Source organism: Garra rufa, chromosome 3, assembly GCF_049309525.1.
Source record: "Garra rufa chromosome 3, GarRuf1.0, whole genome shotgun sequence".
In the NCBI taxonomy this organism is placed as follows: Eukaryota; Metazoa; Chordata; class Actinopteri; order Cypriniformes; family Cyprinidae; genus Garra; species Garra rufa.
In genome coordinates this window covers 67,348,521-67,363,154 of record NC_133363.1, presented here as the reverse complement: position 1 = coordinate 67,363,154, position 14,634 = coordinate 67,348,521, and the positions used below count along the sequence as shown (strand labels likewise).

Here is a 14,634-nt window from a genome sequence, read left to right as displayed (position 1 = left end):
TTCTTCTTTGTCCAGATGAGCATTTGTAAAGGCCAAGCGAGCTTTTGTGTGCCTTATCTGGAGAAGTTGTGTCCTCCTTGGTCTGTGTCCGGGGAACCCGCAGTGACTGTCTGCCTTGAGATGTTGCCACCAGCAGAGCCCAGATTCATCAGGATTGCCTTGGTGGTGTCACTTTTGGCTTCCGACCACGTCCTCTGAGATTTTTCACAGTGCGGAACATCTTGTATTTTTTAATAATACATTATTAATAATTTGCTCTGTAGCCACTGAAACTTCTAAACATTTAGATATGGTCTTATAGCCCTTTCCTGACTTGTGAGCAGCCACAATGCACAGCCGCAGGTCCTCAGTGAGCTCCTTTGTCTTAACCATGACTGTCCATAAACCAACAGCAGAGAGCTTCTGTTTTCCACCTGTTGAGTTGATTAAAACTGTCCCCAATGAATCAGGGTAATTAGGATGCTTTAGAACAGCTTGGACTATTTTGAATGGTATAGAACTTTGGATTTCCCCATAGATTGTGACAGTTTGCAAAGGGTATGAATAATTTTGGACATGCCACTTTTTGTTGAAATGTAAATAAAAGCTGAGAAATATATATATATATGTCTTATATAAATATGTCTTATTATCTTTTGGGAGAAGCCTGTGTCATTTCCGGTCAAAAAAAAAAAACTAAAAAAACTTGCTGGTTGAATAAAAGTAACTTTAAGTCTGAATTTGCCAGGGGTATGAATAATTTTGGGCTTCACTGTATACAGTAGTGATTGTGTGAGGAATGCATTATTCACTGATAATCTGATATTACACTCTATTTGATTGATAATCGTTGGAACATTAAGTCTTAAGACCCCGAACAGTATAATTCATGAGAAAATCATTTAAACTTGCTTTATGAACTGTATCAGTCAAGTCATTCTTACTTAATAAAGAATCGTTTATGAATCAGACATCAATGTTTTTCATATGAATGTGCCGAGGAGACCTTGGGTGGAAGTCTTTCAGTGAGTTTTTTTTTTTTTTTTTGTTAGAAGGACAGTCAAATTCAGAATACTACACTGCAAAAAATGCTTTTCTTACTTAGATTTTCTGTCTTGTTTCCAGCCAAAATTTCTACAAATTGAATCAGGAAGGATTTTCTAGACAAGTAAAAAATATTGTCTTGTTTTTAGTAAAAACAAGTCAAAATTAAGTGAGTTTTTGCTTAAAACAAGCAAAATAATCTGCCAGTGGTATAAGAAAACAAATCTTTTTTCAAGCAGACAACTAGATTATTTTTCTTACCCCATTGGCAGATTATTTTGGCTGGAAACAAGACAAAAAATCTAAGTAAGAAAAGCATTTTTTGCAGTGTATATAATGGGAAAAAAAGTATGTATGCTGCAAATCAGCACATGGTGTCAAGTGACAATACAGCAACAAAATTGTTTGTTTTTACTGTTTTCTATATGGATTTCAGACTGAGCAAAGGTTTAAACCAAAAGCTGTTATTAGACTAATACAAAAAAAAAAAAAAAAAAAAAAGTATTCTAAATAAATGACATGGCATGGCTTTTTCCCTTTTTTCCTCCCCGGTGTAGGAAGGTTTTTATAGGTTGACAGCCCCAGTCTGTATTCACCCTTTATTATATGAAAACAAGTAGACAGTATTTGTATTTTTTGTTTTTGTTTTTAATTCTCTATTATTTAGTAGTAACAAAAGGGTACTTGTCCTAAAAAGAAAGAAGGAAAGAAAGAAAGAAAGAAAGAAAGAAAGAAAGAAAGAAAGAAAGAAAGAAAGAAAGAAAGAAAGAAAGAAAGAAAGAAAGAAAGCGAACAACAGAGAGTTATTACTTGAAAGAGTAGAGAGAGAGGTAGAAAGATAAGAATTCATACACAGAAGCAGGATATTGCTGGTCCTCTCTATTATTATTGGTCTCATCATCTGGAATGACATCCTCCCTGTTTCAAATAAACATTTCTTGGAAATGAGGGTGTTTTTGTTTGTCCAGCCATGACAAGGGAAGAGACTCTCCCCAGTGAGCAACAAAGATTATGGCACATTACACTGCGTCCACACATCCATACAAAAGAAGAGAAAAAAATAAGAATTGTAATAAAAACAAGCTGTGAGATTTCAAACACACATTCACTGCCAACATGTCATTTTCCATTATAGTAGAAGCACATTGTGTGTTGATAGACAGGCCATCTGACAGTGTGGAATATGCTATATATTCTTTATGGAACTGGAATAAAACCTGTTGTGACCACAGAGCTGCAGTTTTGCTGTAAAGCCCCTGCTGTAAAATAATGTCATGCAATTTCATAAATAAATTATATATGGCCTTCATGAGGATTTAAATGGCATTACACTGTTGTAGAAATAAAATAGATGTCAAAGCAGAATAAATTTACATTTTTAAGATAGCATGATAGTTAAATCCATTTTTTTTTGTGTGTGTGTGTGTGTTACTAAGGTGCGAGCCTGCCGTCTGAGAGCGTTTGAAATCAAGGCTGCAAGAAGGAACGAACCATATGGCACAAAACACAATATAGGTAAGAATGAGCTACTTGTTGATGTGGAAGTGTTCATGTATTCACACCCTTTGATTCAGCTAATTTACACCTGCTTCACCTGTCCTTTTTTATTTTTTGACTGCTGAAAAGAAGGTGGAGTGATATTATCTAGTTAAGCATATAAATTGCTCAGTAAGATATTTTGATGAAATCCAAGAGCTCTCTGAGCCTTAATAGACAGGGTCCAAGTTCAAGGCCCAGAAAGGTACCAAGAACACCGACAAAATAGTCCATGTGACATCAGTGGTTCAGTCGTAATTTTATGCTCCACTGTGTCAGCCTAGTGCCATTTTGGAGAATATCTCGATGCATGTGTGTGCATGAGGGTGTGGAACAACATGAGGGTGAGTACCTAATGACTTTTTAGGTGAACTAACCCTTTAAGCAGAGTGCTTAGCTCTTTGTTGACCCTGTAATTAATTCACTGTAACTAGAAATATAATATTTAAGGCAAATACTAGCCAGCAAATATTAGACCAGGATCTTTTTTGTTTGTTTGTTTTGCTGGAACTGGGAATTTATTTTTTACACACCTTCTAGATATGGAATGCAATTGTATATGTAATGAAATATTAAATGAAATATGTAATGGTCCATGTCTTGTTGCCTTAGGATCAAAGTTGGAGAATTATTTTCCTCTTGTGGTAGTAGCACAAAATATGTTGTTATATATAAACAATGTATAAACAATGTGTGTTCAAAAAATACAGAGGAGAGAAAAAAAAAACAATAATATTGTGAAATATTATACTTTAAAGTACAAATTATTTCTGTGCTGAAAAGCTAAATTTTCATCAGCCATTAGTCCAGTCTTCAGTGTCCGACCAGATTCTTCAGAAATCACTATACTTTTCTGATTTATGGTAACACTTTATAATAACGTACAGTTGTAAGTCATGATGAACTAATCATTTACAAAACATGACTTTGCATTCATAAATGATTAATAAGTGATATGTTAGTATTTTTATCTGTTTTGTGGATTAAGTTATAAATCATTTACAAGTGATTAGATAATGATGAACTAATAATTTACAAAACATGATTATACGTTCATAAATGATTATTAAGTAATATGCTAACAATTTACAAATCTGTCGTAAGTTATCTTAAAAAATAGCATATCATGAAATAATCAAACAGATCCTTAGTAAGTGGTTAAAGGCTGTATCAGCGATTTCAAGCCTGAAACATAAAGTGTCACATTCAGCTTACCTTTCTTCACGATCCGCTCGCTGCCTGCCCCATAAATTGGCTGTAAAAAAAAAAAAACGCGTCTCTGTGGTCAGCCTAGGGTCCGAGATATGCCAAAAAAAACAATCGGTGCTACCAACCATTCCGCAGAAAAACAAACAGTGTTCCAACCAATCACCATCAGGGGGTTGGTGTTGTGGACCCTAGGCTGACCACAGAGACGCGTTTTATTTTTACAGCGGATTTATGGAGCAGACAGCGAGCGGATCGTGAAGAAAGGTAAGCTGAATGTGACACTTTATGTTTCAGGCTTGAAATCGCTGATACAGCCTTTAATACGTTACTAGTTAATATATTATTTGTCACTTAAAAATAATTAAAATATCAATCATTAAAATGTTTATCCTTCACTGAAGATCGCATCATGAATAAATCATTTACAAATCTTTCTGCATCCCCTAATATAAAGTGTAAACTTCTCATCAGTTGTAAATGTTTTACTCATTATTCAAAGGTCTTTCACCCAGTGTGTATACCTAGCTGATACCAACACAACCTGTAACCGGCAGGTTTGTAAAACATCTACAAGTGATGAGTAGTTTACACTTTAGATTAGGGGATGCAGAAAGTGTTGTAAATGCCTTTTATACAGTACACCAGATCATTTGCAACATGAGAAAGATCTACAAATGATGTGTAACATATTTACAAATGATGAATTGTTTACACTTTAGATTAGGGGATGCAGACAGGTTTGTAAATGATTTATCCATGCATTTACACAACAGCTTTTGAATTCTAAGTGTGTACTGCAATGTAATGGCTGACTGGTGAGGGTAAAGATGTCTTCTCTGGCAAACATGAGCTGCGCCCCAAATGACGCACTATATACTCTGCACTTATTCACTATGTATACTTATGCACATATGCACTATGGACCATGTAGTGTATGAATTATATAAGGTTATTTTGTATTTTATAACACCCTACGCAAACTTTCACAGGAACCTCATTTTTTTTTTCATATCAACTTCAAATTTGGATAAATAACTTATTTAGATGTAAGGCTTCAAATTGATATCAAATTTAGGATAAAACCTGTTATGTAAAATATGTATTTTATATGAAATATAATACAAATTGCACAGTGTATTTTCTTTACAGTAAATTTGAACTTCTGTAATTTGTTAAAAAAAATCTGGTGTGAAATCTGCTGACAGTTAAGGGGTTAACATAATTTTTTAACCGTTTACTAAGGATCTGTTTGATTATTTTATTATATGCTAATTTTAAGATAATTTACGACATATTGGTAAATTGTTAGCATATTACTTACAATAAAATGAACATATCACTTATTAATAATTTATAAACACAGTCACGTTTTGTAATTAATTAGTTCATCATTAACTAATTACTTGTAAATTTACTTGTAATTAACTTGTAAATGAATTAACAAAACATACATAAATTGTTAGCATGTCACTTATTAATCATTTGTGAATGTTTTGTAAATTATTATTTCATCATTAACTAGTCACTTATAAAAGACTTACAACTGAACGTTATTATGAAGTGTTACCGAATCATGTGACACTAAAGACTGGCGTCATGATGCTGAAAATTCAGCTTTGCATAACAGTAATAAATTGTATTTTAAAATATATTATAATACAAAACCATTAATTTAAATAGCAACATTATTTAACAATTTTCCTGTTTTACTGTGAATTGTCAACCGGTCCCTCAAATGTACTTACTTGACAGAAAATTAATAAAAGACAAAAGTCATTGGAAGTCTTGGCAGATGAGTTTACCATCAAGAACAATACACATTTTCAGAAAGTACTACATGTCTGTATGTAGCTTTGCATCACTGCATTATTATTATTATTTATTTTTTTTTTTTTTCAAAAGTAGCATGCAGGGATGCTAAGACAAGTTTTTAGCATTCTGAACTGTGTTTAAAAAAAATTTATTGGAGACTGAAGGCAAATATAAGAGAAGCAAATGTAGCAAACTACATGCATTCAACTACAAATAATTTGTGACCGCTCAGCACCGCTCAGTAAAGTCCTCTCTTTGCCTCTGAAAAAGAATTGTGTATGTTTACCCTTGTGAGAAATTTCCAATATTTCTACATATTTTAATTCAAAATAGTATAGATTTTGTCTCAGCATTGCTGATTAATGATAAATGCTTGTAGATTTAAGAATTTATCTTGACTGTATGTTTTTGTAATTGGGTTTAAAAAAAAAAGTGAAAATAACATATTACATGACATCAGCTAATCAATATACAGTGGTGTGAAAAAGTGTTGGCCCCCTTCCTGATTTTTTATTTTTTTTGCATGTTTGTCACACTTTAATGTTTCAGATCATCAAACAAATTTTAATGTGAATCAAAGATAACACAAGTAAACACAACATGCAGTTTTTGAATGAAGTTTTTTTTTTTTATTATGAAGGGAAAACAAAATCCAAATCCACATGGCCCTGTGTGAAAAAATGTTTGCCCCCTGTAACTGTTAATAACTGGTTGGGCCACCCTTAGCAGCAACAACTGCAATCAAGCATTTGTGATAACTTCAGCCACATTGGAGGGTTTTCAAGTATGAACCACCTTTTTAAGGTCATGCCACAGCATCTCAATAGGATTCAGGTCAGGACTTTGACTAGGCCACTCCAAAGTCTTGGTATGATGTTCTTTTTCTGAAATGATGTGTTAGTTTTACGCCAGATGTTATGGGACACATACCTTCTAAAAAGTTCAACTTTTGTCTCGTCAGTCCACAGAGTATTTTCACAAAAGTCTTGGGGATCATCAAGATGTTTTCTGGCAAAACTGAGACGAGCCTTTATGTTCTTTTTGCTCAGCAGCAGTTTTCGTCTTGGAACTCTGCCATGCGGGCCATTTTTGCCCAGTCTCTTTCTTATGGTGGAGTCATGAACACTGACCTTAATTGAGGCAAGAGAGGCCTGCAGTTCTTTAGATGTTGTTGTAGGGTCTTTTGTGACCTCTTGGATGAGTTGTTGCTGTGCTCTTGGGGTAATTTTGGTCGGCCGGCCACTCCTGGGAAGGTTCACCACTGTTCCGTGTTTTCGCCATTTGTGGATAATGGCTCTCACTGTGGTTCGCTGGAGTCCCAAAGCTTAAGAACACTTTTTCACACAGGGCCATGTGGGTTTGGATTTTTTTTTTATCTTCATAAAAAAAAAAAAAAAATGTTTAAAAACTGCATGTTGTGTTTACTTGTGCTATCTTTGATTAAAATTTAAATTTGTTTGATGATCTGAAATATTAAAGTGTGACAAACATGCAAAAAAACTTTTTTACACCACTGTATGTTAATACAAAGAATTTAACCAACTTTTTTTTCTAGTAATTATTATAATGTACTGTAAAGAAAAATTACATTTGCTTTAAACATATCACTGACAGCTTACACAATTAGTAAGATAAAGGCATACTTTATTCAATAATATAAATGAGTGATATTTAAATGTACTGAAGCAGTAATATTATTACTTTGAGATATGCTCTTATTATGGCTTAATTGTAAGTGTTACAATTGCTCTTAGCTATAGTCCTAATCACCCTTATTGCAGGGGTGATTATCACACTAGGTCTTTTATTAAATTAAAAAAATATAATCAATCCGCTTAGATATGTATTAATGGTGCACTTACTTTTGGCACATATAAATGGTTCTTATACCAAAAAGGTGGCATTTGTAATCTGTGATTTGTAAAAGAAAATGCTACAGTTGTCCCTGGTCTATTTACTGTATAATAGGAACAAAACACTTGTATTCTCAATCAGTTTGTGTACACTGTCATGGTAGATTTTTTTTTTGTTGTTTTGTTTTTTTGGGTAATAATGTAAAACGACACATTATTGAAGTGTACATAGTGTGATTAAATGTGACATAGTGGCCTTTTTACTTTTTTTGGTAGTAATGTAAAACAGCACATTACTGAAGTGCACATACTGTGAGAAAATGTGACAGTGGCTTTTTTACTTTTTTTTCTGCCCGTCAACTGTCAGAAAAAAAAGTTATGTTGAATATTCAGAGACTGAAATAACTGCGTTGAAGGTTTCACTCTGTTCTTTCAGTTGAGGTGCTGTTTATTGCATAATCAGGGATGTTGTCAGTGTTCTTGTATGACTTCAGTTCTTTTACAATCTGTTTTAATGACTAGATTCTAGCATTTAACTTTGGGATATTCAATGCCACATATTTTTACCCCTAGAGCACTGAGTCGACGTTGTGTATACCTAGCAAAATTAAATTGGGAATTGTTTGTTGTTCTCGGTTTGTGTCGCCACTCTAAACTACCAGAAGCAACAATGCTTTGTGCTATGACAGATCTGTCCTGAAGACAACATACGCACCTTCAGGGAAAATAACACAGACTTTCTCAAAGTATGAACATACCTACAAAGAGGCCTTTAGATCTAGATGAAAAAATACTTTCATCAGCAGCCCTTAACAGCTAAACTTTATTTTTTCAAGAATACATTCCTCTACTTCCCTGTTGCAAATTAGCTTGTGTCGACACAGTGTAGCAGTGTCAGAACAGATGTGTTACATTGAGCTAAGAAAAAAAAAAAAAAAAAAAAAAAAAAAACTCACTTTGGAATTTTGTGGAAAGCATATGAAATGGCTTGGTCTATGTAATAGCTAGAGAAATCTAAACTTCATATATTCTAAAAGTTAATTTGATCAACTATTTGGAGTACTCTAAGACTTCATAAAAACCTCAAATCCTAATTTTCTTGAAGAGTGAAGTTTGAAAATGCAGGTTAAGAAGATAATTTGTCACAGGAGAGATGAGATGGAAACAATTGCAAGTAAAAACCGGTTTTTTGAATAGATGAGATGAGTAGCAAACACAAAGAACAGGATGAATGAAGATGGATGGACAAGATGGATCTCTCAGACGGACGGTGACACAGGGACAAGATGGCCAGAGTGATGATGAACGATGAATGGTTAAATCCAGTGAAGTTATAATCCAACGAGGTAATCCAGATGCGAACTGACACACAAGAACAACGATCAGGAAACTCCAGACAAACGAACACTGAGGACCACACCAAACGACATCAAACAACCATCTGACAAACAGGAGAGATTTCAGTGAGAATATATAGGGTGTGTGAAATAGGCAGCAGCTGGTGAGGGTAATGAGGGCTAAACCAAATCAGACAGATAGATGGGGGGAGACAATGGGAGAAACCAAATCAGAACAATGACAAAGACCAGAAACACAAGGAGACATGTAACACAGAGACGTACACAAGTATACGTGACATGAAGAACACAGTGGATTTCATGAAACGTGACAATTTTCCTCTCTAAATTTGAACTGAGCACCTCTACGTTAACATTAAATTGATATGTGTGAGACATTACTCTTCATCAAGGAGTTTGACAAAGCCAGTCAATTGTATTACAGTGTAAAGGTCAGTCAATTAAAAGTGTAAAGTGGATGACAACTATTCACCCAATCTTCTGAAAGTGAAAAGATATGTGGACATTAAATTAGAATTTAAACAACTTCTTTAGGCCCTCTCTGGCATACTGTAGTGTGTTGCTAGAAATATTTTTGTGCATTTGCCTTAACCAACAAAACTGTTGCACACACCTGTAGCTATTTTGTTGTTTGACATAGCATAATGTACTTGTTAGTTTAATACACTGCCCTGTCACTAAAACCTGTCCTTTGTGGGTCAGCACTGTTCTAAGCAGGCTGAGAAGTTGCTGCTGACTGACAGTTGTCACTCAACATAGGCCACCTCTCATATTCCCTAAAGGGATTCACAAGTCACTTGGTTCTTCACCCACACTTGTATTTGGCCCTTGACTGGTTAAACAATCCAGTATAAACTGTATAGTCTACATATACCACTGACTGTGAATACAGTTTTACACTTGACACTTTTATCTAAAGCAACTTACCGCATGCATTTATGTCAGTTCAGCAAAACCACTAAAAAAAGTCTAAGATACATGTGGGAGCTACAGAGAAACATAAGGTTTTTGCAGACGGATAGCACCTAGCTACTAAGAAACTCAATGGCATATTTATAGCTGACACTCCATAACCTAAAAATGCACTGGGAATTTAGAAATGTGCTAAAGAATCAGAGGCTAAAGGAATAAATGCATTTTTCTCCAAAGAACAGTTCAGAGTTAAGGCTATAGTACAATAAGAAACCATAAGCAGACCCAGCAACATCTTAAACTAAACAATACTTGGCAAATTCATGTTCACATACAACTTCTCATACAACTCTGTAACCTAAAAGCTGTAACCTTTAGCACAGTTGCTAAAGGACTGGGGGTAGTTCACTATAATTTCATTCACTCACTCACTCACTCACTCGCTCATTAATAAATAAATGAATAGCCTCTACTTAAAATGGTCACCAACATGTGTTTTTGAGGCTGGTTTGTTCCCATGTTCAACCACATAAACTGCCCTCCTTAAATTAATACCAAATTAGTTGACCACCAAGTGCCACTTTATTATCCTGACTAGTAAAAGCAATGCAATCAACCAGCTTTATCAGGCAAATTAGTATAACTATCTAGGTTTTTGTTGGTGAACACAATGGCTGTACTGGTCTACCAGGCAAACTAGCACCACACTAGCATTTTCCCCCGTTTTTTACTAATTCGTTGATTTGAAATTGCAATTAATTTGAGATTATTATAGTTTATTTACACAAAATTAACCAAATGAACCATATCGTTGAACTATGTTGGTAACTGCAGGTTTTGTGGGACCATAGTTGGTTGACAATGCTTTTGTGAAATGCACCAGAGATGTATTAACAGTTGGACAAAGTTGATCAAGAGAAAAGAACAGAACAATTCACTAACATGGAAACTCCTGTCAAACATGGTGAATAATGAATGCATATTGCATATGCATATGCAAATACTGTACATCTGAAAAGCTCTGAGTAGAATAAGGAAAAATCCCAGTGGCTTTTTCACAAAGAAAAACACAAAGAAAAATCTATACAAATACCAATACACTGCAATCACTTAGCAGTTGTTGTACAGTGTGCTTCACTTCTCAGGAACCCCAGGAAATTCTCCCTCCATTTATCCAATTTAGTACCTTTTTGTTTTTAATGGGTTTTTAAAACTTTTTTTTAAGCATACCGTCATTAGCCGTCAAAGACTTTCCTTGACTTGTGATCTGTGCTTCTGTCGGGAATCCAGCTATTTTTTTTTTTTTTTTTTTTAACAAAACAATCCCTCTCAAATCCCTGCAGAACTGGGTCAGGAGCCATAACAAAGTGACCCTGAGCAAGGCACTTGAACCCCAGGTTGTTCAAAATGCGTCTGTCCCTAGAGAGTTCAAGGTTCCTTTCCATGGCAACGTCACATTAAAGTTGTGGCTATAAATTCAATCAGCTACATGGCAATAAATAAAGATTCATTTTATATTATTATTTAGCAGTGCAGAAACATTCTGTTAACACTGTTGTGATGTTGTGGAGTTTGCTTTACTGATGTTGCTGTGTTATGGCTCCCATGGTGACCATTTCAACATTTGCATTCATATTTCATATAAAAGGCATATCCTTGTACACACTAGAGGAATGGAGAAGGATGTAAGGAAGTCATCCTCGTAAATAAAACAAGCAGATGCCTGTACTCAAGACTGGGACATAGTGTACAGTACCAGCGTACCCATTTGTTAATAAGTATTCTCTGCTTGGTACTTACTATATGCAATTACATCAAGTGAACACTGTGTTTAAATTTATAGAAAGATTCTTCAGTCTTATAGCAACCAAGGGGATTTGAAGATTAGAAGAACGATATGCTTCATCTACCATTACAAAGGAGATACTGCTGTAATTAGGTCCATTCAAAGTTCATTTGCATATTTCATCTTATTTTCTGTACTATACATTCATATGCAGGAAATGCATTTACAACTTTTGACTGCTAAGTGGCACTGACCATAGACTTATACAAGTAATCAGGCCAGTGTATTAAACCACATTTTTACATGTAGCAAGAGTTAAGGTATTCAGTCAAAATAAAATATTCATATGTAACTGTTTAACATTAGTTAACAAATTAATGCCTGCGTTAATATATCCTATTGGAACAAATCTACAAATATTTGTATTTCAACTTTATTGAAGAATTGTTACCACGCTGCTGCAAAAAATATATTATACATACACGAGTATGCTGCTTTTTTTGTTTTTGAGAGACACATGATAAAACTACTGTTATATAATATAACAAAATGTATACCAAAAACATGATAATGCTATGCAGAGAGATTTTTTTTACATTGTTTTATCAGTTATCATATCTATCTTTCAGCTTTCACCTAAACAAGACTCTGACTCTGCAGAATGAATAATCCAACTAAAAGTCCTTAGTCATACCTCAACAGGGTATTGTCTCTTATTACTTTGAGATTGCTCTGTTTTGGTGGGATAATTATTTCCGTGGTAATTAATCACTCACAGAGAAAACAATTCCCTCCATTTTAATTCCTCTCCAATAGAGCACTCATCAGTTAAACAACTCGGGAAGGAACAATCACAAAAGTAGGCCACCACTGATGTTTTTTTTTTTTTTTTCCACAGCAGTGCACACAATGCAAAAATTCCCCAGGAGGAGCAGCATTGATCTACTGAAAGCTGCATAAGTTTTCTATCCTGGGGAATCAGTGTGACAAAAGCATCAGTGTGAAACTAATGCACCAGAAATGCCACGGTTGCCGCCCAGTGTCTTTGCGGGAACCTTTGTTTGCTGACACTGAACTCCAATAAAACAGGGGTTACTCTTGGCTACATGCAAGAGTTAGAGACTAAAGTTTTCCTTTTTTTTTCTTTTTTTTTTTTTCTGAAAACGGGGCACGCCGTCTTTCTGAGTGTGCACTTGGTGTGTCAGCCTTTTATAGGCTTCTTCTAAGCACAATGCTCTCTATGAATATATTCATGTAACATCTTTTCAGAACATAGGTCTACTTAAGCCTTCTATTTTTGTTACAGAGCATGAGGGCTTTGTACAAATGCATTACATAGGAGCGTTCATAGTAAGACATATACTGCGGTTATATTACATGTTTATTTTTGCATAAGCTTGTTTTATTTTAGTCAGTCTCTCTGGAGTTTTTACTGCATTGCACTTGTCATGGAATAAAATGTACATGAATTCATGTTCATAATAATTAATCAGTACATTGGCATTGATTGATTGTTTGATAATCATATTATTATTTTGAGTAAATGCATTAAGTAATTAAAATCATAACACTTTTTTTGCAAATTATTATATTATTATTATTTATATTACTAAATATATATATTAAAACATCAACATTTTGTTGCTATGCATTTGTTGACATGAAAAACGAGTCAGTGGTTAGACTAAGTTTCAGTAACCTTTGCAGTCTTTTTTAATGTTTTCAGAATAAATATATAATTAAATAAGTATATATATATATATATATATATAATTTTTAATATACATATTCATATTTTACTAGTACAAAGAACAATAACCTCCTCCTATTATATCTTATCTTATATTTAGAGAAAAAAAAAAACATTACTTTGAATGTCCACTGAGGAAAACAATATCTTTGTTGTAGTATTCTTTCAATCGGTGCAACCAACAACTGCGTCAAACAGCATTGAATTTCCAATCCAATGACAAAACTGGTTAATGCATTTGTTGGTTGCGTCTTACATGGTGTTGTTTAAAGTAAAAATTATGATGTTTTTACAACCTTGTTTTAGTCCCTTTCAATATAAAAGTCTGCTGCTGACTCACTTATAATGCTAGTCTCTTGTCGCCATCTAAAGGCAGAACAATGTAACCAAAATCACCATTACTAACACACAGACGACTTCTCAATACCAAATTCTATTATTATTTAGAATAAATATTATTTATTGAACAATATTATTAAATAAACCACAATAGCTATTATAAAAGATAGTAATAAGTCCAGAAAAGAGTACAAAGTCAGTACTCTGATACAGCAAAAGTTAAATATAAATATAAAGTTTTAAAACTTTGCCCTCAGCTAAAACAGTTTGTTCTGGAACAAGTAATAGATTTATGAGACCGCTATAGAGACATCAGAGCTAGTGGCAAATCAGAGCCAGTGGCAAAATTTTCAAATAGGCACAGTATTTATAAACAAACCACATATTTGAAGTCTAAACAACTAGATGCTCACCTAAACAGTTTGAAAACTACATTCCGTGACAAGAGTAGTAAATTGTAGTGGTTTTGGGTATCTACCATCACAGATTCTAAGACCAGAAAGAACTGTTTTGTAAATAAACAAATATATATATACACACATACACATACACATACAGGTGCTGGTCATATAATTAGAATATCTTCAAAAAGTTGATTTACTGTATTTCACTAATTCCATTCGAGAATTGCAAGGTGTGCATCTTGAGACAAAACAAAGGCACTAATATATTTTATGATCAACCAGTGCAATTTTATTTTAGTTGAAACAGCTCAGATTTACATTTTAGTCTAGGACTAGGCTTAAGCCTTGTCTGTGAAACCGGGGGGAAGTGTTTATTTCTTTTAATTTTGATGATTATAACTGACAACTAATGAAAACCCCAATTTAGTATCTCAGAAAATTAGAATATTGTGAAAAGGTTCAATATTGAAGACACCTGGTGCCACACTCTAATCAGCTAATTAACTCAAAACACCTGCAAAAGCCTTTGAATGGTCTCTCAGTCTAGTTCTGTAGGCTACACAATCATGGGGAAGACTGCTGATTTGACAGTTGTCCAAAAGACGACCATTGACACCTTGCACAAGGAGGGCAAGACACAAAAGGTCATTGC

General features: G+C 34.2%; 1 protein-coding gene across 1 annotated transcript in view; it reads left to right on the top strand.

Moving 5' to 3' along the window:
* The window catches only part of LOC141332329 (leucine-rich repeat and fibronectin type-III domain-containing protein 2), a 218,063-nt gene that overhangs the window by 169,972 nt on the left and 33,457 nt on the right, over positions 1-14,634 (top strand). Inside the window, exon 3 of the mRNA XM_073837464.1 lies at positions 2,460-2,538. The gene's annotated coding sequence lies outside the window, so the exon portion shown is untranslated. The remainder of the gene's footprint in view (positions 1-2,459; positions 2,539-14,634) is intronic.